Here is a 23,967-nt window from a genome sequence, read left to right on the forward strand (position 1 = left end):
CGCCCGCCGACTGGTGGGACCCATCATCCCTGGGTCGTACCAGCAGGCCGTCATGGGCATAGGGCTCCGCGCCCCTGGGGCTGATGTCAGGGCCGGCATGGCAACAGTGTCGCTCCGCGCGGAGATCTCCGCGGGTATGGCGTACTGTAGCCACGCCTGCCCTTGGAAAAAGGGGTGGGAGTGGACCTTACTGTGGCCACTCCCCATCCCGTCCCTCTTTATGAGGGCATGGGGGTTGTTGGCGTCGTGGGCCGACTCCCCAAGGCCGGCTTCTCTGGAATTCGCCAGTCATGAGTCGGCTCATCCTGATGTCGTCCCCGGGACTCGGTCGCGAGTGGGCATCCGGCCGCCTCGCCGCCGACTCTCAGAAGGCGGCTCTTCGTCCTGGGGTCTCAGGGGCGCAGTCTGCCTCGATGTCTTGAAAGGTTCTGGGCCTGGGTTAGCCTACCCGTGGCCCATTACTCCGACAGGTGGACTGTAGACGAATAAGATTCCTGCGTAAGCCAGACAAGATGGTGCGCCAAGATATTTTATATCGCATCCCACACAATTCTTTCTAGTAAACTGTTTGTGGTATACCAGATTTTTTCATTATGTTTTGAAAGACAATATGCTGTTACAGAGGGAAAGGATGGTGTTTGAATTGCTAGAACTTTTACGTACAATGAACATGCAACTGGTACATCGGTGTCGTGTTTAAATTTGGAATTATTCCGGGTTCGTTTGGCATTTTTATGCATTAATTGAGTTTCTGGGCATTTAATGTGCATAATTCAAATTTGAACTACAAGCACACGCTCCAATGCACCAAAGTTTGCTAAAAAATCACATGTGTGTCTTTGGGTGAATTTATAGGTCCAATGCAAGAAATGGGAATAAAATTCAAACAACTGGGTGTCGTGGCTCGGTAGGAATGATTGAGAAACTGGTTTTTAATTCCTTTAAATCCAAAACACGGCTGAAAATCATGAAAATTAGCATGGTGTCACGACATGGCACCAACATGCTGCAGTAAATTTTTTGGCTGATTTGGGACAAGCTTTGGTGTAAGCTTCTTGCAAACCGGAGCTTCCCTCAAGAAGCCTCCTGGTTCCGAGAGGGAACGTGTCACCTCCGTGTGCGAAACGACATATGTACATTGCCTTCTCCTGCCTTAATTTTATTACATAGGCATATTAGACAAAATAGAAGTATCGTGCTAAATTTTGGAATTATTCTATGTTCATTTGGCCTTTTTATACATTAATTGAGTTTCTGTGCATTTAATATGTATAATTCAAATTTGAACTACAAGCACGTGCTCAAGTGCACCAAAGTTGTTTGAAAAATCACATGTGTGTCCTTGGGTGAATTTCTAGGTCCCATATAAGAGATGGGAGTGAATCCAAACATCTGGGCATCATGGCTCGGCCGGAATGATTGAGAAACTTGGTTTTTTAATTCCTGTAATTCCAAAACACGCCTGAAAATCATGAAACTTGGCATGGTCTCATGACATGGCACCAACATGCTGCGGTAATTTTTTCGGCCGAATTGGGACAAGCTTTGGTGTAGGCTTTTTGCAAACCGGAGCTTCCCTCAAGAAGGCTTGTGGTTCCGAGAGGGAACGTGTCACCTCCGTGTGCGAAACGACATACGTACACTGCCTTCTCCCGCCTTAATTTTTTTACACAACCAGATTAGACCAAATAGAAGTACCATGCTAAATTTTGGAATTATTCCGGGTTCGTTTGGCCTTTTTTATACATTAATTGAGTTTCTGGGCATTTAATGTGCATAATTCAAATTTGACTACAAGCACAGGCTCTAGTGCACCAAAGTTGTTTGAAAAATCACATGTGTGTCCTTGGGTGAATTTCTAGGTCCCATGCAAGAGATTGGAGTGAAATTCAAACATCTGGGCGTCGTGGCTCGGCCGGAAAGATTGAGAAATTGGTTTTTAATTCCTGTAATTCCAAAACAAGCCTGAAAATCATGAAACTTGGCATGGTGTCATGACATGGCACGAACATGCTGCGGTAATTTTTTTGGCGAATTGGGACAAGCTTTGGTGTAATGTTCTTGTAAACCGGAGCTTCCCTCAGGAAGGCTCATGGTTCCGAGAGGGAACGTGTCACCTCCGTGTGCGAAACGACATACGTACACTGCCTACTCCCGCCTTAATTTTTTTACACAGCCAGATTAGACCAAATAGAAGTACCATGATAATTTTGGAATTATTTCGGGCTAGTTTTGCCTTTTTTATACATTAATTGAGTTTCTGGGCATTTAATGTGCATAATTCAAATTTGAACTACAAGCACAAGCTCCAGTGTACCAAAGTTGTTTGAAAAATCACATGTGTATCCTTGGGTGAATTTTTAGGTCCCATGCAAGAGATTGGAGTGAAATTCAAACATCTGGGCATCGTGGCTCGGCGGGAAAGATTGAGAAACTTGATTTTTTTAATTCCTGTAATTCCAAAACACGCCTGAAAATCATGAAACTTGGCATGGTGTCATGACATGGCACGAACATGCTGCGGTAATTTTTTTGGCCGAATTAGGACAAGCTTTGGTGTAAGCTTATTGCAAACCGGAGCTTCCCTCAAGAAGGCTCGTGGTTCTGAGAGGGAACTTGTCACCTCCGTATGCGAAACGACATACGTACACTGCCTTCTCCCGCCTTAATTTTTTACACAGCCAAATTAGACCAAATAGAAGTATCGTGCTAAATGTTGGAATTATTCCGGGCTCGTTTCGCCTTTTTTATACGCTAATTGAGTTTTGGGGCATTTAATGTGCATAATTCAAATTTGAACTACAAGCACATGCTCTAGTGCACCCAAGTTGTTTGAAAAATCACATGTGTGTCCTTGGGTGCATTTCTAGGTCCCAGGCAAGAGATGGGTGTGAAATTCAAACATCTGGGTGTCGTGGCTCGGCCGGAAAGATTGAGAAACTTTATTTTTTAATTCATGTGATTCCAAAACACGCCTGAAAATCATGAAACTTGGCATGGTGTCATGACATGGCACGAACATGCTGCGGTAATTTTTTTGGCCGAATTGGTACAAGCTTTGGTGCAAGCTTCTTGCAAACCGAAGCTTCCCTCAAGAAGGCTCGTGGTTCTGACAGGGAACATGTCACCTCCGTGTGCGAAATGACATACATACACTGCCTTCTCCCTCCTTAATTTTTTACACAGCTAGATTAGACTAAATAGAAGTACCGTGCTAAATTTTGGAATTATTCCGGGTTCGTTTGGCCTTTTTATACATTAATTGAGTTTCTGGGCATTTAATGTGCATAATTCAAATTTGAACTACAAGCACATGCTCTAGTGCACCAAAGTTGTTTGAAAAATCACATGTGTGTCCTTGGGTGAATTTCTAGGTCCCATGCAAGAGATGGGAGTGAAATTTAAACATCTGGGCGTCATGGCTCGGCCGGAAAGATTGATAAACTTGGTTTTTTAATTCCTGTAATTCCAAAACATGCGTGAAAATCATGAAACTTGGCATGGTCTCATGACATGGCACCAACATGCTGTGGTAATTTTCCTGTCCGATTTGCGAATGCCCACGCATTAACAATCAACAAAGTCATTTTGGAACAAGTGTTGTCACGATACAAATCAGAAACACAAGTATTACTGAAACCGTGGGCGTTCGACTTACCAATTACGTGCGGCCACGCATCCCCTTTTTTTATTGGCTAGGAGGTGTCGTGCGGGGTAGCTATTTGAGTACGGGAGGCGTGCGATCAGACCCCTATGCGTGCTCATCGGGAGGAGAGCCCTTTGATCGCTACCCGCCACGCACCTCCCTCCCAACGTCTCCATTAATGGAGCTCGAGCACCTGTTCTACGGCGTGGCTATATGTCTCACTATTCTGAGATTTAAGAGAGAAAAATGAAAATCTGAGAAGAAAGTTTTGCACAGATCTTGATGTAAGATCCGACGGACCTATATAGCATCAACTGCGACTTATAGCAAGCATGATGAATATAAGGACGATAACAGTGGATAATAATTGTCTTACATATTCAGAAACAAAATAAAAAAAGCCACATGCGGCAACGCCCGAAATACACAAGGGCAAAAGAAGAAGGAAGACAAATGATCTGGCTCGCTGATCTCTACTTTCTTGATGCGTTGCTGCGGGCCGCGGGAAATAGTCTCTGCGGCGAGCGTTGACGAGCTCTTTCTTGTGCTCAAGATGCTACTTGAGAGCATCCACGGATTCCTCCACCAGCCTTCTGCGCTCGATGCGTAGCATGGCATTATCGTCCATATGTTTCTCGATGATGACACCGGTCCTCTTCAACAAGGCAGTGATCTGCTCCTGCTGCTCCACACTTCCGATGATCTTCGCCCTCAACAGGTCAAGCTCGGCCCGGAGCTTCGCATTGCTCTCATTTAGTTGTCGGATGAAGTCGGTAGACTGTTCAAACGAGGCTTTCAGGTCACCCTGCAACCTCTCCCACCTGGAGATCTGATCCATCTGCCTAAGGGCGAGGGCACGCATGCGCCTGTAAGAGTCCTCTCCCGCCCGCGAGGCATTTTCCCAGGCCGCCGCGGCGCGAGAGGACATCTCTGCTGCATTTGCGGCGCGGCCGGACCAGTCTGCTGCATTAACGGCGCGGCAGGTCCTCCGTGCTGCTTCGGCAGCGCGATAGGACCTCTTTGCTGCTACGGCCGTGCGATGGGACATGTTGGCTGCTTTCGCGGCGAGGCGGGATATCTCTCGTGCTCCCGCTTCCAGGCTCGCCTCTCCCTGGTGGCAATCTCTCAACCCAGAACTCACGCTGGCCATGGCGGACGCAAGGGAACGATGATGAATGACTTGTTTGTTTTTGTGGATGAGGAGTTGAGGGAATGTGAAGTCATCTTGGAGTAGTAGTATTTATAACTGAGTAATAATACACTCCTAAGTGGGAAACTGTTTAGCTTTTGATCAGTGTGAACAGGTTTGCAATTTGGAATGTGACGGGATGCGGCCTCCCTGTTCTTCTAAGAAAAATTGTGATGGGACGCATGCTCAAAATTTACTGATGGTTATAAGTGCGGCACTATTCCCGGAAGGCGTAACATGGGCACGTATGCCTTCTCGGCCGCGTATGTGGCGTTTGCACCATAGGGTGCGCCGCAATAGGCAATGTCAGCACCATCGCACATGGTTCTTTTCATTAGAATGTTTGTGCCCGTCTAGTGCACACACGTTGATCTATCTAATTGTTTTAGTTTGTTGTGGCTAATCGCAAATAGTTCATCCATGTGAAGTGTATGCCATCAATCGCAGACACTTTGATCTGGCTGACCCGTTTCTGTTCTGTTGCCTAATCGCAAACAGTTAATCCTTCTGAAGCGTATGCCTTCAATCACACACACCTTGATCTGGCTGACTGTTTCTTTTGTGTTGCCTAATCACAAACAGTTCATCCGAGTGAACTGTATGATGTGTATCACACACGCCTTCATCTGGCTGCCCATTTCTTTTGTTCCTCCTAATCGCAAATAGTTAATTGAACTTAACTGTATTCCCCTCATCGCACACGCAACTAAAACCTGAACTGTGTTTGATGCATTCATCATCGCAAACTTTTTATATAGTTTTGACGGTTTTCATACAGCACCGTTTGTGATTGTTGCATCGCACACAGTTTCTCGAAGGGTCTCTGATCGTAGTGTCGCGTTACAAGCATCCTGCAGTAGTGTGTGTGCGGGGAAAATGATAAATCTAATCTGCATACTTGATGAAATCATGAGCATAAGTGGCAGATCTTCAACTGACAGATCAATAGTGTTATGCAAACAAAACGTGCACGATGGCACGGCAGATCAGAGTTTAACTAGCCTATTACAAGGCATCTGATGGCCCAAAGAGGATAAGTGTTTTGGAGATGTAAACATCACAGTGCTATGATTAAAAAAATGGCTCATGACTCTTGGCGGGTTGAAGCCTCTGGATCATCCTGTGCCTCGTCTTCCTCTTCAGATCCTTGATTATCCATCAGCTGGAAGTCAGGCGTAGCCTAGTTGATACCGGTCAATGCTCTAAGCATAGCTTCATCATCAATAAGGTTGGATGGATCAATGTCAGGAGCGAAGGTGTGCTTACGAATCAGTGGGATGAGATCCGTCTCCTGATGAATTGGCGCCTTCACTTTCTTGTTCTCAGCGTCATAAGCCGCTTGATATGTGGTTAGATTGGTTTCTTCAGCCAACTTACTTGCTAATGGACGCATTGATCTTGCTATTTCTGTAAAGTCATCAGCACAGAAGGCAGATCTGTCCTCTTTCACACTTGGGAAACCATTGGCCAAATCTTCTGGATCCAGATCTGCTTGCCATGCCTTAGCCCGGCTTAAAGCAGTCAATGCGCTGGCTCTGGCAGATGCTCGCTTTATATCATCAATCCTTTGGGGCAGCACTGATAACCTCTCCAATGTATCTTTGATGAGAGTGGGTGGATATTTCTTGTGCATAGCAGCATCAATGGTACGTTGGGTGCCAGTATATAACTGTTCTACAAGAGTGTAGACAGCTTTAAGCCGGATGCGCATATCTGAGCCCAACTTGGCGCTCTGAGAACCTGTATCAATGAAGTTATTGATAAGTCGGTAGATGTTTATAATATGTTTATTGAGATGCAAAGGAGTCATGTTTCATACTTACCAAAGATGGCTGATGACATGTTATTGATCTGTTGCCTTAAACCAGACAACTCGTCAGTCACCGGCTTAAGTACGGCTTCGGCATCCTCTGATCTCTTCAATAGAGTCGCCTTTCCAGTCTCCCAGCCGTTCTTATCAGTGTTGAATTTTTGCTTAAGCTGCTCAATATTTTCTAAAGCAGTCTTCAGTTCTGACTTGGCCTTGGATGTCTCAGATTGCTGAGTTTTAACGTTGGCCTTCATATCAGTAAGCTGTGACTCCTTCTCAATCAGTTCAGTCTGTGACATAAGTAAACATAAAAGGTATTATGAGCATGATTATTTTTGAAGTCCCAAGCACAATACAAGTATTTTCCTTGGCACCTGGGGGCTAATGTCTATTGCTCTTAAGAACTTTTCGAAGTCCCAAGCACAATACAAGTATTTTCCTTGGCACTTGAGGTCTAATGCCTATTACTCTTTTCAAAGACAAATTTATTCGATGACTCAAGTATAATGATATGATCCGGTTTACCAAGGTTACTTATTAAAGTGTTGATTTATCAATGTTGGTAAGTCCCGGTTTAACTATGCTAGTTAAATCGACCCTTGGGGGCTATGGATGCGAAGTTCATTAATGCTACTTAAAGTTCCGGCTTAACCTGATGATTTAAGCCGGCCCTTGGGGGCTACTAGTGATGATGTTCAATTCTTTATGGCAATTCAAAAGTCTACAGCATATTCAATCCTATCATATCCTATAGACTTGGCGGCTGATAGACATATGAAGAGAATAGTGATTGGATTACCTCATAGCGTTCCTTCATCAAATTGACTAAGACGGCTTCAAAATCACGGCTGGTGTATAGACGGTTCAAAAAACCAGAGTGGATTTCTTGGGCACTAAACTGGGAGTAGTCTTGTAAGTCTACTTTCCACTTGCATTTATCAGCAGCAGAAATTTCTTCCTTGGCGCTGTGCTTGGATAAGGCAGTGGGTTACCTGGCGTGGTATAACCAAGCCCGGTGATGGTAACGTCATCAGCCTTATCTTCATTAGGCTTGATGGGGCTTGGTGGTTTAGAGATGACCAGTTCAATATCTATTTGATCCATGGTGACGTCGTGCTCTTCCGGTGATGGGTCATCAATGGTGGCTTCAGCAATTGGATGAGAGGATTCTGGCTGTTATTTTTCTGGCTCGGACGGGTTGGAGTCGTCAGCCGGCTTGTTCAGTTTTGCCTTTTTGCTGGGTTTGGCCTGGCCACTGAGAATAAGAAATACATAGATGTCACCATATTAATCATGTATAAAGTTTGAATGATTGAGTATACCCTTACCCAGGCATAGACTTGAAAGCTGGGATTTGAGTTCCCGTTAAGTTGCCGAAGGAGGAATGAGATGTTCCCTGATAATTTGAATCAGAGGGATTAAGAGGTTGACGAAAAAGACCCGCCTTGGGATAATCTAAGTCAGAAATGTTTGAAACCTCTGGTCAACATTTGCGAGGTGCCGGGGTGTTTGGTAAGCCGGAGGATAAAACTCCACCGCCACTGTTCCGGGTTTTGCGGCGAGCTTCATGTTGCAGCTTATTCAAAAGAAAGTTGGGATCCAAGTGAGCTAAAGGGTGAGAAAATCTTACTTTCTGGCTTGCCTGTCAAGTTTTCTGTGTTGGTAGAGGTTCTGAGCCGGAGGAAAGAGTAATTACCTCTGCATCATCTGCACGGCTGGCCTCTGCTTCATCCTGATAATAGTCATTGTCAATAAGATGTACAAAAAACAAGCCAAGGGGATCAAGTTCTACCTCCAACTCATTGTCATCATCTTTATCATCCAAATTGAATAATTCGGCAGTGTTGGACTTCTTCTTAGCAGGCCTTTTGGTGGCGTTATTCTTTGTCCGGGTTTTCTTTGGTTTTTGGGCAATTTCTTGGCCCAGAAGGGTGAGTCAGCCTGCAAACATTGAATGAGTATGAGCAAGCAGCACAAATGAAAATATGAGTCAAGTATGAGCTGGAGTCAAAACTTACAGCTGGCGGCTTATTCGAAATGCAGAAAGGGGCCAATCCAACTTTACTGCAATCTTCTAAGCTTTCATTCAACAAAGTCTTGGTCATTTCATTGATGTCCTCTTTAGTCATTTTTGTTTTACAGTGACGCTGAGGATCTGTTAGCTCGCCAGTATACTCACACATTAAACCGGGCCGGATACTTAAAGGCAAGACTCTCCAGGCGACCCAGCAGCGAACTAGATCAATTCCGGTCAAGCCGTTGGCCATGAGGGCACGGATCTTTGTGAAAACCGGTACATATTTCTTCCATTCTGCAGTGCTAATATGGTCCGGAAGATGATGTATGCTACTAATTCGGCTGGCTCGGTAACCCGGTAGGGGGTTCTCTCCTTCTGGCGAAGTGTCTTCGCAATAAAACCAAGTCTGATTCCAGTCTTTGGGGTGACTGTGCGGATTAGCGGCTAGGAAAATAGCCTCTTTCCGACGCTGTACGGATATGCCGCCTAGTTCAAGGCTAGGTCCGTCTGTGAATTGCCGGTTCAAGTAGTAGAACTCTCTGAATAGTTCTACGCTGGGCTGCTGTTGAAGTTAAACCTTGCAGAACACTTGGAAATTGCAGATGTTTGAAATGGAGTTTGGTCCGATATCTTGTGGATGGAGTCTGAAGAAATGCAGCACATCACGGAACAATCTTGAGCTGGGAGGACTAAAACTCCGGTCCATATGATCCATAAAAACCGCCACTTCACCATCTTTGGACTCAGGGCGAGTTTCATTGCCCGGAACTCTCTAGTGGATGGCTTATTTTTTGGCTAAGACGCCAGTCTAAACATATTCTTCCAAGTCTTCCTCGGTGACCCGAGAAACAACCCAGTTGCAGGCGGTGATAGTCTTGACCATCTTGAGAAAAAAAGGCCTACAAGACAAAGACATTACCAGCTTAGGATCATGCTAAGGCTGTTGATTCAAGAGTAAAAAGCTATCACATTAAGCCGGAAGATGAACATTTGAGGAGCGAAGGTATTCACATTGGCGGCTTAAAAGGGGACTAATGATACCTACCGGTTTAAGGATTCTGCTGTTAATCCGGACAGAGTTTTAAAGAAATCATAAGCAAGCATTCACTGGTGCGTGTCGATCCTAAACAAACGGTTTTTAACCCCTTTCTGTGACGGCATATGGAACCGTCTCCAAGTGAGTGTGGGCGATAGGGGGTCCTTCCCACACGACCCAGAAACCGTCGGGGATAGGGAGCCTTGATGCATACAGTTGTCCCTGTATAACTATTTCTGATATATCGAATATCCCAAACGCTTCATCCTTGCCACTCATTTGTGCTCGCATTGCCATCGCAGTCGGAGTTTTGTGGTTCTGCCTAAAACCAGACAGATTCCAGGCATGACAGTTTTCTAGGCAGATTCTAGGCACGGGAGATTTACGATGCCTGGCACATCACAAACAGTTCATGATTATAAACCGTGTACGATAGGTAGACAATCACACACATTTAGTTTTCCCGCACCGTATGTGATAGTGTCTGACATCACACATGCTTTGCAAACGGCAACTGTGTGCATGCTTGCACACGTTTCCTCTTTGTGAACCGTCTCGGATTATGGTGTATATCACAAACGTTTGTGTTTTACCAACCGTGTGTGTCGTAATGACCTGCACAACATAATTTCGCCCTAATTTAATTGCTGCTATTTAAAATTATACCTAATTTAAACTTGAGAGTAGGCTATAGCTTTATTCATATCCATCAGGTTCAAACAACCAATGCATTATTCGATTCACAGGTACATATGTTTAAGAATTACAGAAGCACCAAATAAAGAATGATGTACCGGGGTTCTATACTTGTACTATTACAGAGGGTAAAGAAAGAGGTGACAGACATTCCAGTTGCTGAACAAGGTGAAGCGGAATGGCCCTATTGTGCTCTCCTGGATGCAGAAGGAATGCAGGACTCTAGTCCAACCCCTTGTGATGGTCGGCTGCCAATCATGTAGTTTGAGAGGTAATCTTGAGTAAAATGCTTCAGGATCCACTGCAAAAGAAAAAATATTCAGATATTGTCATCTAAAACAACTCATTACGGGCAGTAAAAAGAAGGCTACATGGTTCTTACTTACCATCCTGCAGTTCACTGTTGTCTTGCATGAAGTGTAAACAAATAGTTTGATTGACAACTTTTGACCCATTTTAGTAACAATCTTAATCAGTTTCTTCACTTGATGCTGGTTCATGAATATCTCATTGCCCCATACGCAGAAAGGGTCGAAGTGTGGATCTTTGGCAATGATATATGTACCTAAAAGCACCAAGTTAATATTAGAAGCTAAACAACAATTGAAAAATGATGTAGTACAACACTCCATCCATCCCATTATATAAGATTTTATTACATGTATATCTAGCATCATCAGAACATTAAGGTAACACTCTTCCTTATTGATATGTAGCATGGGATTGCATATTTAGTCATTCCGTACAATGCATGTTGCTAAACAACAATTGAAAACGAAAAGGCATGTTAACTACAATATCCTTAACAGCAACCAAATCGTAATTCATAGTGGTATTGTTGAAACTGTTATTGATGAAATTGAACTGCACAGCAAATAGTTGCACATATAGAGCATCACATTTTGAAGAACTAAAATAAACAAGTCATAAGGACTACATCTCACACGGTTGGTGAGAATAAACTGTGTGGGACCTACTTGATTTGAATTACAAAATGGGGTCACAACGGCAATGGACGGTGTTTGAATTGCTAGACCTTTTATCTGCAGTGAACATGCAACTGTATGTGTATTGTAAAAGAATTGGAATTATTCAGGGTTCGTTTGGAGATTTCATACATTAAACTGGTTTTCTAGCCATTTCAGGTGCACAATTCAAAATTAAACTACATGCACATGCTCCGGTGCATACAAATTGGTTGAAAAACCAAATCTGTGTCCTTCAGTGCATGCTTAGGTCCCATGGAAGAAATGGGAATGAATTTTTAGGGGTTCGTTTGGCCTTTTTTATACATTAACTGGGTTTTCTAGGCATTTTATGTGCATAATTCAAATTTGAACTACAAGCACATGCGCCAATGCACCAAAGTTAGTTGAAAAATCACATGTGTGTCCTTGGGTGAATTTCTAGGTCCCATGCAAGAGATGGGAATAAAATTCAAACACCATGGCACTGTTGATTGCCGACAAAACGTTGAGATGCCTAGTTTTTAAATTCTAGTAAATCCAAAACTCGTCTAAAATTCATGAAACTTGGCATGCTATCATGGAGCAGCATCAACATGCCGTGGTGAAAATTTTGTCCCATTTGGGGCAGGTTCGGGTATAAGCTTCTCACAAACCAAAGCTTCTCACAACAAGCATGATGGTTTCGATAGGGAACGTACCACCTTTGGTGACGGGACGATATTCGTTGCCTCTTATTGCTTTCAAAAAAATTCTAGTGTCAACCTAGAACAACAGGAGTTTTGTGTTCAATCTTGGAATTTTTCGGGGTTCCTTTGGCCCTTTTTATACATTAACTGGGTTTTCTAGGCATTTTATGTCCATAATTCAAATTTGAACTGCAAGCACATGCTCCAATGCACCAAAGTTGGTTGAAAAATCACATGTGTGTCCTTGGGTGAATTTCTAGGTCCCATGCAAGAGATGGGAATGAAATTCAAACACCAGGGCACTGTTGATTGCCGGCAAAACATTGAGATGTCTGGTTTTTAAATTCTAGTAAATCCAAAACTCGTATGAAATTCATGAAACTTGGCATGCTATCATGGAACGGCATCAACATGTCGTGGTGAAACTTTTTTCCCATTTGGGGCAGGTTCGGGTATAAGCTTCTCACAAACCAGAGCTTCTCACAACAAGCATGATGGTTTCAATAGGGAACGTACCACCTTTGGGGACGGGATGATATCCGTTGCCTCTTATTGCTTTCAAAAAAATTCTAGTGTCAACATAGAACAACAGGAGTGTTGTGTTCAATCTTGGAATTTTTCGGGGTTCGTTTGGCCTTCTTTATGCATTAACTGGGTTTTATAGGCATTTTATGTGCATAATTAAAAATTGAACTACAAGCACATGCTCCAGTGCACTAAGGTTGGTTGAAAAATCACATGTGTGTCCTTTGGTGAATTTCTAGGTCCCATGCAAGAGATGGGAATGAAATTCAAACACCAGGGCACTGTTGATTCCTGGCAAAATGTTGAGATGCCTGGTTTTTAAATTCTAGTAAATCCAAAACTCGTATGAAATTCATGAAACTTGGCATGCTATCATGGAGCGGCATCAACATGCCGTGTTAAAAAAATTGTCCCATTTGGGGCAGGTTCGGGTATATGCTTCTCACAAACCAGAGCTTCTCACAAAAAGTAGGATGGTTTCGGTAGGGAATGTCCCACCTTTGATGATGAAACGATATCCATTGTCTCTTATTGCTTTCAAAAAATTTCTTGTGTCAACATAGAACAATATGAGTGTTGTGTCAATTTTTGGGATTTTTCGGGGTTCGTTTGGACATTTTTATGCATTAACTGAGTTTTCAATGCATTTATGTTCATAATTCAAATTTGAACTACATGCACATGCTCCAGTGCATATACATTGGTTAAAAAATCACATGTGTGTCCTTGGGTGCATGCTTAGGTCCCATGCAAGAAGTGGGAATTAATTTCAAACACCAGGGCACCATTGATTGCCGGCAAAACATTGAGATGCGTCATTTTTAAATTCTAGTAAGTCCAAAACTTGTCTGAAATTCATGAAACTTGGCATGCTTTCATGGAGCGGAATCAACATGCCGTGGTAAAAACTTTGTCCCATTTAGGGCAGGTTTGGGTATATGCTTCTCACAAACCAGAGCTTCTCACAACAAGCATCATGGTTTCGGTAGGGAACGTCCCACCTGTGGGTACGAAACGATATCCACTGCCTCTTATTGCTTCCAAAAAATTTCTCGTGTCAACATAGAACAACAGGAGTGTGATGTCAATTTTTGTGCTTTTTTGGGGTTCTTTTGGACATTTTTATGCATTAACTGAGTTTTCAATGCATTTATGTGCATAATACAAATTTGAACTACATGCACATGCTCCAGTGCATATAAATTGGTTGAAAAATCAAATCTGTGTCCTTGGGTGCATGCTTAGGTCCCATGCAAGAAATGGGAATGAATTTCAAACACCGGGGCACCGTTGATTGCCGAAAAACATTGAGATGCCTGGTTTTAAAATTCTAGTAAATCCAAAACTCGTCTGAAATTCATGAAACTTGGCATGCTATCATGGAATGGCACCCGACATGATGTGGTATTTTTCGTGCCCATTTTGAGAGAAGGCACACTCGAATAATAACAGCCAACAAAGGCATTTTGAAAAAATAGCTGCCACTTTAATATCTCAAACATTTGTATAATTCAAACTGTGTGCGTTCTGTTAACCATTCACGTGACGCCACGTGTCTTGGTTTTATGGCTATAGGAGGTGCTGTGCGGACAGCAGCTTGACCTTGACTGAATAGGAGGCGTGCGAGCGTTGTCCGGTGTGCAGGCTGACCGAGAGGCGTGCAAGCTGTCCTCCAATGTGCGGGCTCACCGGGAAGCGTGCGAGCTATGCGCTGTTTAGGCTCACTGGGAAGTGATCCATTTGACTTCCATGGCCGCCCGCCTTCCTCTCCATTAATGGAGCCCGAGCCGCTATTTAATACGTGCGGCCTTACTGTTCGCCTTCCATTCCCCTCCCCCCCCCCGTGCAGACCTCGACTGCCATGGCGCAGAATGATCATCTGCCACTAGTCTTCAAGTTTGGTGAAGTCGGCTCAGAGCCAGAGGAGATAGAAAATAAGGAGCAATGGGGCCTCACGGACATGGCCCAGAACAAGCTGGCCGCTGCAGTTGCTACCCCCGCTCCCGTCCCAGCTCCCATCCCCGCGCCCGCGCCAGCGACCATCCCCGTAGCATTGATGGGCTGGTCGTCGAGCACTATCGCTGAGCTAGAAAACGCGGGCGTCAGCGAGGTCTCCCCGCACCCGCGCGAGCTCCTGTACATGCCAACGCCAACGCCCATGCCCATGCGCGCCCCTCCACCCATCGTGGCGCTGGCCCCCGTGCGTTTGGCTGCACCCGCCGCGCCCGTGCGCGCCCCTCCACCCACCGCGTCGCTGGTCCCCGTGTGTTTGGCTGCACCCGCTGCGCCCATGCCCATGCCCGTGCGCCCCCCCCCTCAGCGGCATGGGACGCTGCCATCGACCGCTACCTCTTAGCGGTGCTAGTTGCTGTCCTCCCACGCCTCGCCCATCGATCGCACGACGACATGATGTTTGATTTACAAGTGAAGAACATTTTGTGCTGCCTTGAAGACTTCAACAACGGCGTCCCGGAGGACGACAACGACAACGACGGCGCGGCATGCCGCCTCCGCTGCCGCCAGAAATAGTTTTTGGGGGTTTAATACTGTATCTCGAATTCTCGATCATATGAATATAAATTTGCAGTGTGACTGAATGAAAGGTATGGTTTGAATGAACTTGCATTTTTCTCTCTTAATGTACATACTTATCAAATGATTTTGTTTTTAGAAAAACATCAACGGTTTTTAAATATAAAACACTCATCGCAAATGTTTTAGTTAGAACACCCGTATGCAAACCGACAGCTTCCCCAGGAAGCCAAGGGAAAATGTGGCGAGCAGGATTTCTGCATCCCTTTAACGCAAACGGTTGTTTTGCATGATCCGTGTGCAACCACGTACAAACAATTGGGTAAGATTTGCATATCTGTCATTTTTGGTATGTTGCCATTTCTTAAACTGGAAAGATTGACATTTGTTTATCTAGTAACATTGCCATTTGTCAACCTTGTAACACTGCGATTTGTCAAAATATGCAGCTACAAATCACTAGCACTATCTAATTTTTGCAACTAAAATCACTAGCACTGTTCATATGGACACCACTAGTAGGCGTGAGTTCATGGACGCATATGCAAATGTACCATTGATTACATACAACAAGTCATCAACCCACAACGACGACGAGGATACACGTTGGATTATAGATCATTTCCAGCAAAACATTCTAGTAAAGTTTTTCTCACACAAAAAATAACAAAGAGATGAAATGAACTTCAGCTCAACCACTCATCGGCGTTGGAAACACTTGCTTTGAACCAGAAGTGATTCTCTGGGAAGGGCCAGCTACTGTCAATCTCGAGACCAACGCAAGACTGATCGTCGAGGTTGAAGCGGCCTATGTCAGGACCCATATTGGGACAGTAGGGAAGCATAGTAATGTCTGAGGTATAGATACAGTTTCTTCTCATAAATGGTAGTAACGTTGTGTCAACAACAGCTGGATCGCCTTCCACCATCATTGGATAGTTTTGTCCATGGAAGAGCGAGTTTCCTCCAAGACTTTAAATACTGAACCAGGGAGAAGGTGTTGGCGCTAGTAGACTAGTATCCATCCCGAATACCCTGCGACGGATGTTGGAATAGGTCCGGAGAGTGCGACCATACGAGACAACACCTGCTTCCTTAGTAACATCAGCAGTGCCCTGTATACAAACAAGAAGAGGTGATCCATCGGAATAAGTTGCAAGGCGCCACTGAGTATATGGGTCCTTCTCGTCCTCATGCTCGTGAATAAAATTTTCAAGTATAGGTGGTGGAATGTTCACAGGACCTTGGAAACACAAGAAGGTTAATTAGTAAAGGGAAAGTAGCTAACCCGCATGCATGTGGATGAAATAATTATAATTACGGTGGAAGACAAATGTACCGAAATCATGAGGATTCCATGCAAAAACAGTGCCACGAGTGGTGGCAGCAAACACAAGACCCTCGTATTGAATTGCATCACAGTACTCATCCATGTATAGAAACTGATTTTTGAGCAATATCCATCGAGTCGAACCACGAAAGATGGCAACAAGCTTGTCGAAGATAGCGACAACATAAGCATTCCTATAACCCCAAGAGCGGTTGGGAACTCGACAAATTGCTATCTTCCATAGACGACAGTCAGCATGATCGTATTTGAACTCACATAGAATACCGGTGTACTCAACGTCTAGGCAGCCGTCTGAGATTTTTCGAAGTGGAACCCAGTGATGAGTGTACACATTCACAAGTTCCCACTCACAGTTGTACCCAATATAAACAACCCAATCTCCATTTGCGCCTGCCCAAGCCTTGCCCTCAAGCGATGGCATCTTAACATCATACGTATCATTATCAAGTGGCATCAACTTACACAAGGTGAGGCTTCCCTCGTCCCCGCGCAAGTCAGTAGGGTCACGGCGAAGAAGATAGGGGAGATCAAACCGCTCCTGGACCCTTGGGTTCCTTGTAATGATGTTATTAGTTGAGTCAATAATGGTCTTGAACGAAGCTGCCATGCTAGCCGAGGTGATGACATCGCACCGATCAATGAGTTCCTCCACCGTGTCATCGTTCAGATCGAGGCAAGAATAATGGGGTCGTTTCCGGCTTGTTCCCTCCATGGAGAAGATGATAAAACAATGGTAGAAGGAAGGGTTAAGGCAAATGGAGGACGGAGGAAGAGCCAGCGTGCGACAACAGTTCCAAATTGAGAGGGAAAGGCGAAGAGTCGGTGGATGGTTGCCACGGTACATAAAGAGGCGCCTGGGGAGTGAATGGTTGCCACAGAGCTCACACACTGACGACAACGGCCGAGTGAACCGCATGCAATCCCATCGCACAACACACACGTCTTGTTAAGTTAAACCATTTCAGTTCTCTTGTGTCAATGCAAACAGTTCATCCGAGTGAACTGCATGATGTATATCGCACACGCCTTGATCTGGTTGACCGTTTCTTTTGTGTTGCCTAATCACACACAGTTCATCCGAGTGAACCGTATGTTGTATATCGTACACACCTTCATCTGGCTGCCCGTTTCTTTTGTGTTGCCTAAACACAAACAGTTTATCCGAGTGAACCGTTGTTGTGTATCGCACACGCCTTCATCTGGCTGCCCATTTCTTTTGTTCCTCCTCATCGCAAACAGTTAATTGAACTGAACCGTATGCCCTGCATCGCACACGCAACTAAAAATCTGAACCGTGTTTGATGCATCCTCCATCGCAAACGTTTTCACCTTTTTTACGGTTTTCATACACCACCATTTGCGATTATTGCATCGCACACAGTTTCTCGAAGGGTCTCTGATCGTAGTGTCGCGTTGGCAGCATCCTGCAATAGTGATGGTTAATCTGGAGGAATATTGCTGGGCCATGAAGATTATGAAGCATATAATGGCAGTTTAACAAAATTTAGTGTTTTATAATGGATCACGGTTTATGGTATAAGCCGCCAAGGCAATTATGAGACTTCAAATTTGACTAAGTGTTGGACAAATAGATTTTGCAAGATGGAGCAATAATTTTGGATCTACTACACGTCAGAAAAACAATAAAATTCTAAACCTAGGTTGGCGGCAATGAAAATTTTGGGCACTTCGGTGAGATCTTCTATGGAAAAATGATGTTATGATGATGAAAACGAATGCTAAACTACCACCATGGAAGGTTTAGAACCTATTCAGATTGAAAGTTGCTCAAGTTGAAGAACACCAATGAACGAGGCGAGTGATACGTCTCCATCGTATCTACTTTTCCAAACACTTTTGCCCTTGTTTTGGACTCTAACTTGCATGATTTGAATGGAACTAACCCGTACTAACGCTGTTTTCACCAGAATTGCCATGGTGTTATTTTTGTGCAGAAATAAAAGTTCTCGGAATGACCTGAAACTTCACGGAGCATATTTTTGGAAATAATAAAAAATACTGGCAAAAGATCAAGGCCAGGGGGGCCACACCCTAGCCACGAGGGTGGGGGCATGCCCCCTACCTCGTGGGCCCCCTGGAGCTCCTCCGACCTCAACTCCAACTCTATATATTCACTTTCGGGGAGAAAAAAATGAGAGAGAAGGATTCATCGCGTTTTACGATACGGAGCCGCCGCCAAGCCCTAAAACCTCTCGGGAGGGCTGATCTGGAGTTCGTTCGGGGCTCCGGAGAGGGGAATATATAAAAATACTGGTGAAAGAATCAACGTCAGGGGGCCCACACCCTGTCCATGAGGGTGGAGGGCGCGCCCCCTGTCTCGTGGGGCCCCTGAGGCTCCACCGACCTCAACTCCAACTCTATATATTCACGTTCGGGGAGGAAAAAAATCATAGAAAAGGATTCATCGTGTTTTACAATACGGAGCCGCCGCCAAGCCCTAATCTCTCTCGGGAGGGCTCATCTGGAGTCCGCTCAGGGCTCCGGAGAGGGGAATCCGTCGCCATCGTCATCATCAACCTTCCTCCATCACCAATTTCATGATGCTTGATACGTCTCCAACGTATCTATAATTTTTGATTGCTCCATGCTATATTATCTACTGTTTTGGACTATATTGGGCTTTATTTTCCACTTTTATATTATTTTTGGGACTAACCTATTAACCGGAGGCCCAGCCCAGAATTGCTGTTTTTTGCCTATTTCAGTGTTTCGAAAAAACGGAATATCAAACGGAGTCCAGACGGAATGAAACCTTCGGGAACGTGATTTTCTCACCGAACGTGATCCAAGAGACTTGGACCCTACGCCAAGGCATCAAAGAGGCGGTCATGAGGGTGGGGGTGTGCCCCCCTAGGGCGCGCCCCCTGCCTCGTGGGCCCCTCGGTGCTCCTCCGACGTACTTCTTCCTCCTATATATACCTATGTACCCCCAAACGATCATAACAGGAGCCAAAAATGTAAGTCCACCGCCGCAACTTTCTGCATCCACGAGATCCCATCTTGGGGCCTGTTCCGGAGCTCTGCTGGAGAGGGCCGTCATCACGGAGGGCTTCTACATCATCATAGCCTCTCCGATGAAGTGTGAGTAGTTTACCTCAGACCTTCGGGTCCATAGTTAGTAGCTAGATGGCTTCTTCTCTCTTTTTGGATCTCAATACAAAGTTCTCCCCCTCTCTTGTGGAGATCTATTCGATGTAATCTTCTTTTTGTGGTGTGTTTGTTGAGACCGATGAATTGTGGGTTTATGATCAAGTCTATCTATGAATAATATTTGAATTTTCTCTGAATTCTTTTATGTATGATTGGTTATCTTTGCAAGTCTCTTTGAATTATCCGTTTGGTTTGGCCAACTAGATTGGTAGTTCTTGCCATGGGAGAAGTGCTTAGCTTTGCGTTCGATCTTGCGGTGTCCTTTTCCAGTGACAGAAGGGGCGGCAAGGCACGTATTGCATCGTTGCCATCGAGGATAACAAGATGGGGTTTATTTCATATTGCATGAATTTATCTCTCTACATCATGTCATCTTGCTTAAGGCGTTACTCTGTTTTTAACTTAATACTCTAGATGCATGCTGGATAGCGGTCGATGAGTGGAGTAATAGTAGTAGATGCAGAATCGTTTTGGTCTACTTGTCACGGACGTGATGCCTATATACATGATCATGCCTAGATATTCTCATAACCATGCCCAATTCTGTCAATTGCTCAACAGTAATTTGTTCACCCACCGTAGAATACTTATGCTCTTGAGAGAAGCCACTAGTGAAACCTATGGCCCCCGAGTCTATTCTCCTCATATCAATCTCCATCACTTCAATCTTGTTTTGCTTTTTACTTTGCTTTTACTTTTTACTTTGCATCTTTATACCAAAAATACCAAAAATATTATATCTATCAGATCTCACTCTCGTAAGTGACCATGAAGGGATTGACAACCCCTAATCGCGTTGTTTGCGAGTAGCTATCGCTTTGTGCAGGTACGAGGGACTTGAGTGTGGCCTCCTACTGGATTGATACCTTGGTTCTCAAAAACTGAGGGAAATACTTACGCTACTCTGCTGCATCATCCCTTCCTCTTCGGGGAAAACCAACGCAAGCTCAAGACGTAGCAAGAAGGATTTCTGGCGCCGTTGTCAGGGAGTCTACGCAAAAAGTCAACATGCCAAGTACCCATCACAATCCCTATCTCTCGCATTACATTATTTGCCATTTGCCTCTCGTTTTCCTCTCCCCCACTTCACCCTTGCCGTTTTATTCGCCCTCTCTCTCTCTCTATCCTCCCTCTCTATTTGCCTCTTTTTCCCGTTTGCTCTTGTTTGCTCATGTGCTAGTTTGCTTGCTTGGCGTTATGTCTGAAATTGGGGAAGTTATCGCCAATATGGGCGATAATAATATCATGGAAAATTCTGATGCTCCTGCTGAAGAACCCCCTACCTACCATACAAAAAGATTTCGAATCGGTAGTGGTAATATTATTGGAAAAGGAGTTATTCAAGATTTCTTTACTTATGCCGGTGCTTTGCCCTCTATGGGCGGTTCTATTCTTCATAGATCTAGTAGTCTTGCGGACGCTATTGCCATGCTTATCGTTGAACTTGAAAGGCAATTTATGCATATGCACCCATCTATACAAAGAATTTTCCTAGAATTTTCTAATATCGAGCATTCTTCTGTTAAGCATGCCGCTACTATCTTGTTGGCTCATGAATTTAGATTTATAATAAAAGAAGCCAAAGAAATCTTTGCGCACTATAGGTGGACGCTGGTCGTCCTCCCATAGAATCTATCCTCTTCAATCAAGAAGAAATTATGCGCTTTCAATCTCTTGACTATGTTGCTTTTAATGAAAACCTTAGAAAAAAGGTGCCAATCAATATTTTAATTGATAGAATCTATGAAATTAATGATGATTTGGCTATTCGAAATAACGAGCTAGGGTGCTCTCTTGAGTTTAGGCTCACAAGGTTCTGTCAAAAGAATGCTTATAATGATGAATTGGTTGTACAATACGAAGGGACGAAAGAGGAATCTATACCTCCTAAAATTGATCTTGGGGACTTCTGTCCTATTAAATTTAGCCCTTTTGATTACTTTTGCTTGCTGTCGGTGTCAAAACCGGCGGATCTTGGGTAGGGGGTCCCGAACTGTGCGTCTAGGCCGGATGGTAACAGGAGGCAAGGGACACGAAGTTTTACCCAGGTTCGGGCCCTCTCGATGGAGGTAAAACCCTACGTCCTGCTTGATTAATATTGATGATATGGGTAGTACAAGAGTAGATCTACCACGAGATCGGAGAGGCTAAACCCTAGAAGCTATCCTATGGTATGATTGTTGATGTGTATGTTGTCCTACGGACTAAAACCCTCCGGTTTATATAGACACCGGAGAGGGTTAGGGTTACACAAAGTCGGTTACAATGGTAGGAGATCTTCATATCTGTATCGCCAAGCTTGCCTTCCACGCCAAGGAAAGTCCCTTCCGGACACGGGACGGAGTCTTCAATCTTGTATCTTCACAGTCCAGGAGTCCGGCTGAAGGTATAGTCCGGCCATCCGGACACCCCCTAATCCAGGACTCCCTCAGTAGCCCCTGAACCAGGCTTCAATGACGACGAGTCCGACGCGCAGATTGTCTTCGGCATTGCAAGGCCGGTTCCCCCTCCAAGTACTTCATAGAAGATTTTGAACACAAAGATAGTGTCCGGCTCTGCAAAATAAGTTTCCACATATTGCCATAGAGAGAATAATATTTACACAAATCTAATATGCTGACGTATTCCATAGCGTGACACACCACAGCCAAGCCTTTATCCGAGTCGTTTCATTATCCCACCTCAGCGCGTCATGCGAGGCGGTTTCCTTGGCACGTCATGTTAAAGCACAGATCGTGTCCCCTTATTCCGGGATTCTCATCAATACGGGCATGGGTAACCCAACTGCTTCTAGGACTCCTAGATTATAGGCAAGTCCAAACGGACACGGAGAGGACGCTTGATATTCTTTATAAAGGGGACAAGGCCTTTATTTTTCCCTCCCGTGCTCAATCGAATCCTTCCCCCACCTCAAGCTCAAAACAACCGAAGTTCAGGTCAGGTGCTCCGAACCTTCATTCATGTCCGGATCTAGCCTTCAAGGCCGATGGGTGCCTTCCTCCATCACGGAAGAAGACATCAAAAGGTTGAGGGAGGCCAGATATCTAACCGCCGAGATTTTGCATCGGCTGCCTCCCCGAGGGCAGGCCGTCCCCACCCCCGAACCTAACGAAAACGTCGTGTTTGTCTCCCACTTCCTCCGAGGCCTAGGCCTCGCTCTGGATCCTTTCATAACGGGTTTGATGTTTTACTATGGGCTAGACTTTCATGATCTAGCTCCGGACTCCTTTCTTCATATCACGACATTTATTGTCGTGTGCGAGGCCTTCCTCCAGGTTACCCCTCACTTTGGCCTATGGCTCAAGACCTTTGAAGTGAAGCCGAAGATGATCGAGGGGCAACATGCAGCGTGTGGAGGTGCCTCAATACGCAAGATGACGGGAGCTCCGTGGCCCAAAGGTTCCATCCTAGAGGTGTCTGAATTGTGGCAACAAGAGTGGTTCTACGTCACGGCTCCTAGAAGTGCCAAGTGGGCGGCTCCCCCTGTTTTCCGCTCGGGCCCCCCACCACAGCTGATGTCATGGATCAGCAGAGGTCTGAGCTGGGGGCCAGCCAAGGACGTGCCTATACTGCAAAGTCGCATTCGAGATCTCTTCAATGGAGATTTCAGTTTGGTTGTGGTAATATAGGTTATGCTGTTTCGTCAAGCCCAGCCTTGCAAACGCCGACCTCTTCGCTTGTGGGAGTTCAATCCCGAGGGACCGCGTGCCATTCAAAATTTCCTCAGTCTGACGCACGAGGAGATGTACAAGTCATTCTTCGGACCTCAAGTGGAGTGTCTGGAGATCACCGAGGACGTGGGCCTGAGTAGTAACCGCGCCGTCGATGAGGTAAGGCATCTTCTGGCCAAACATCTCTCTTTGTTACGAAGTTATTTTTGAAAGTTTGCTTTTTGACCAGGGCTGGCTAACAAAGGCGAAGTTGATTCAATGTTCGGCCCCCCTCCCTGAGGTTTGGAAAATCCGATATTGGAAAAGATGCTCCAGACCGCGCCTTGCCCGGAGCCCTTGAAGGAAGACACTGTGGAGGATAATGCGGGAAGACGCGGGCCCCCAACGCTGCCCACTCTAGCCAAGGGAGCGAGCGTCTCCATGAAGGAAGGCGACCAGAAGAGGAAAAGCACTACACCCGGGGATTCGGAAGCCGAAGCTTCCAAACGGGAGAAGAAGCCTCCCATAGAGGGTCCTACCTCGGGGGGCGCCGTTGCCGCACAAAGTCCGCGGGGGGATCAATTCTCCCGCGAGTCGTAACTGACCCGAAATACTTTTAATGGTACAGATATGCCATCTTTTTCTTCTGAGAAAATAACCACCGCATATATTTTCGTAGTTCGGGCCTTA

Source organism: Triticum urartu, chromosome 4 (assembly GCF_003073215.2).
Source record: "Triticum urartu cultivar G1812 chromosome 4, Tu2.1, whole genome shotgun sequence".
NCBI lineage: Eukaryota > Viridiplantae > Streptophyta > Magnoliopsida > Poales > Poaceae > Triticum > Triticum urartu.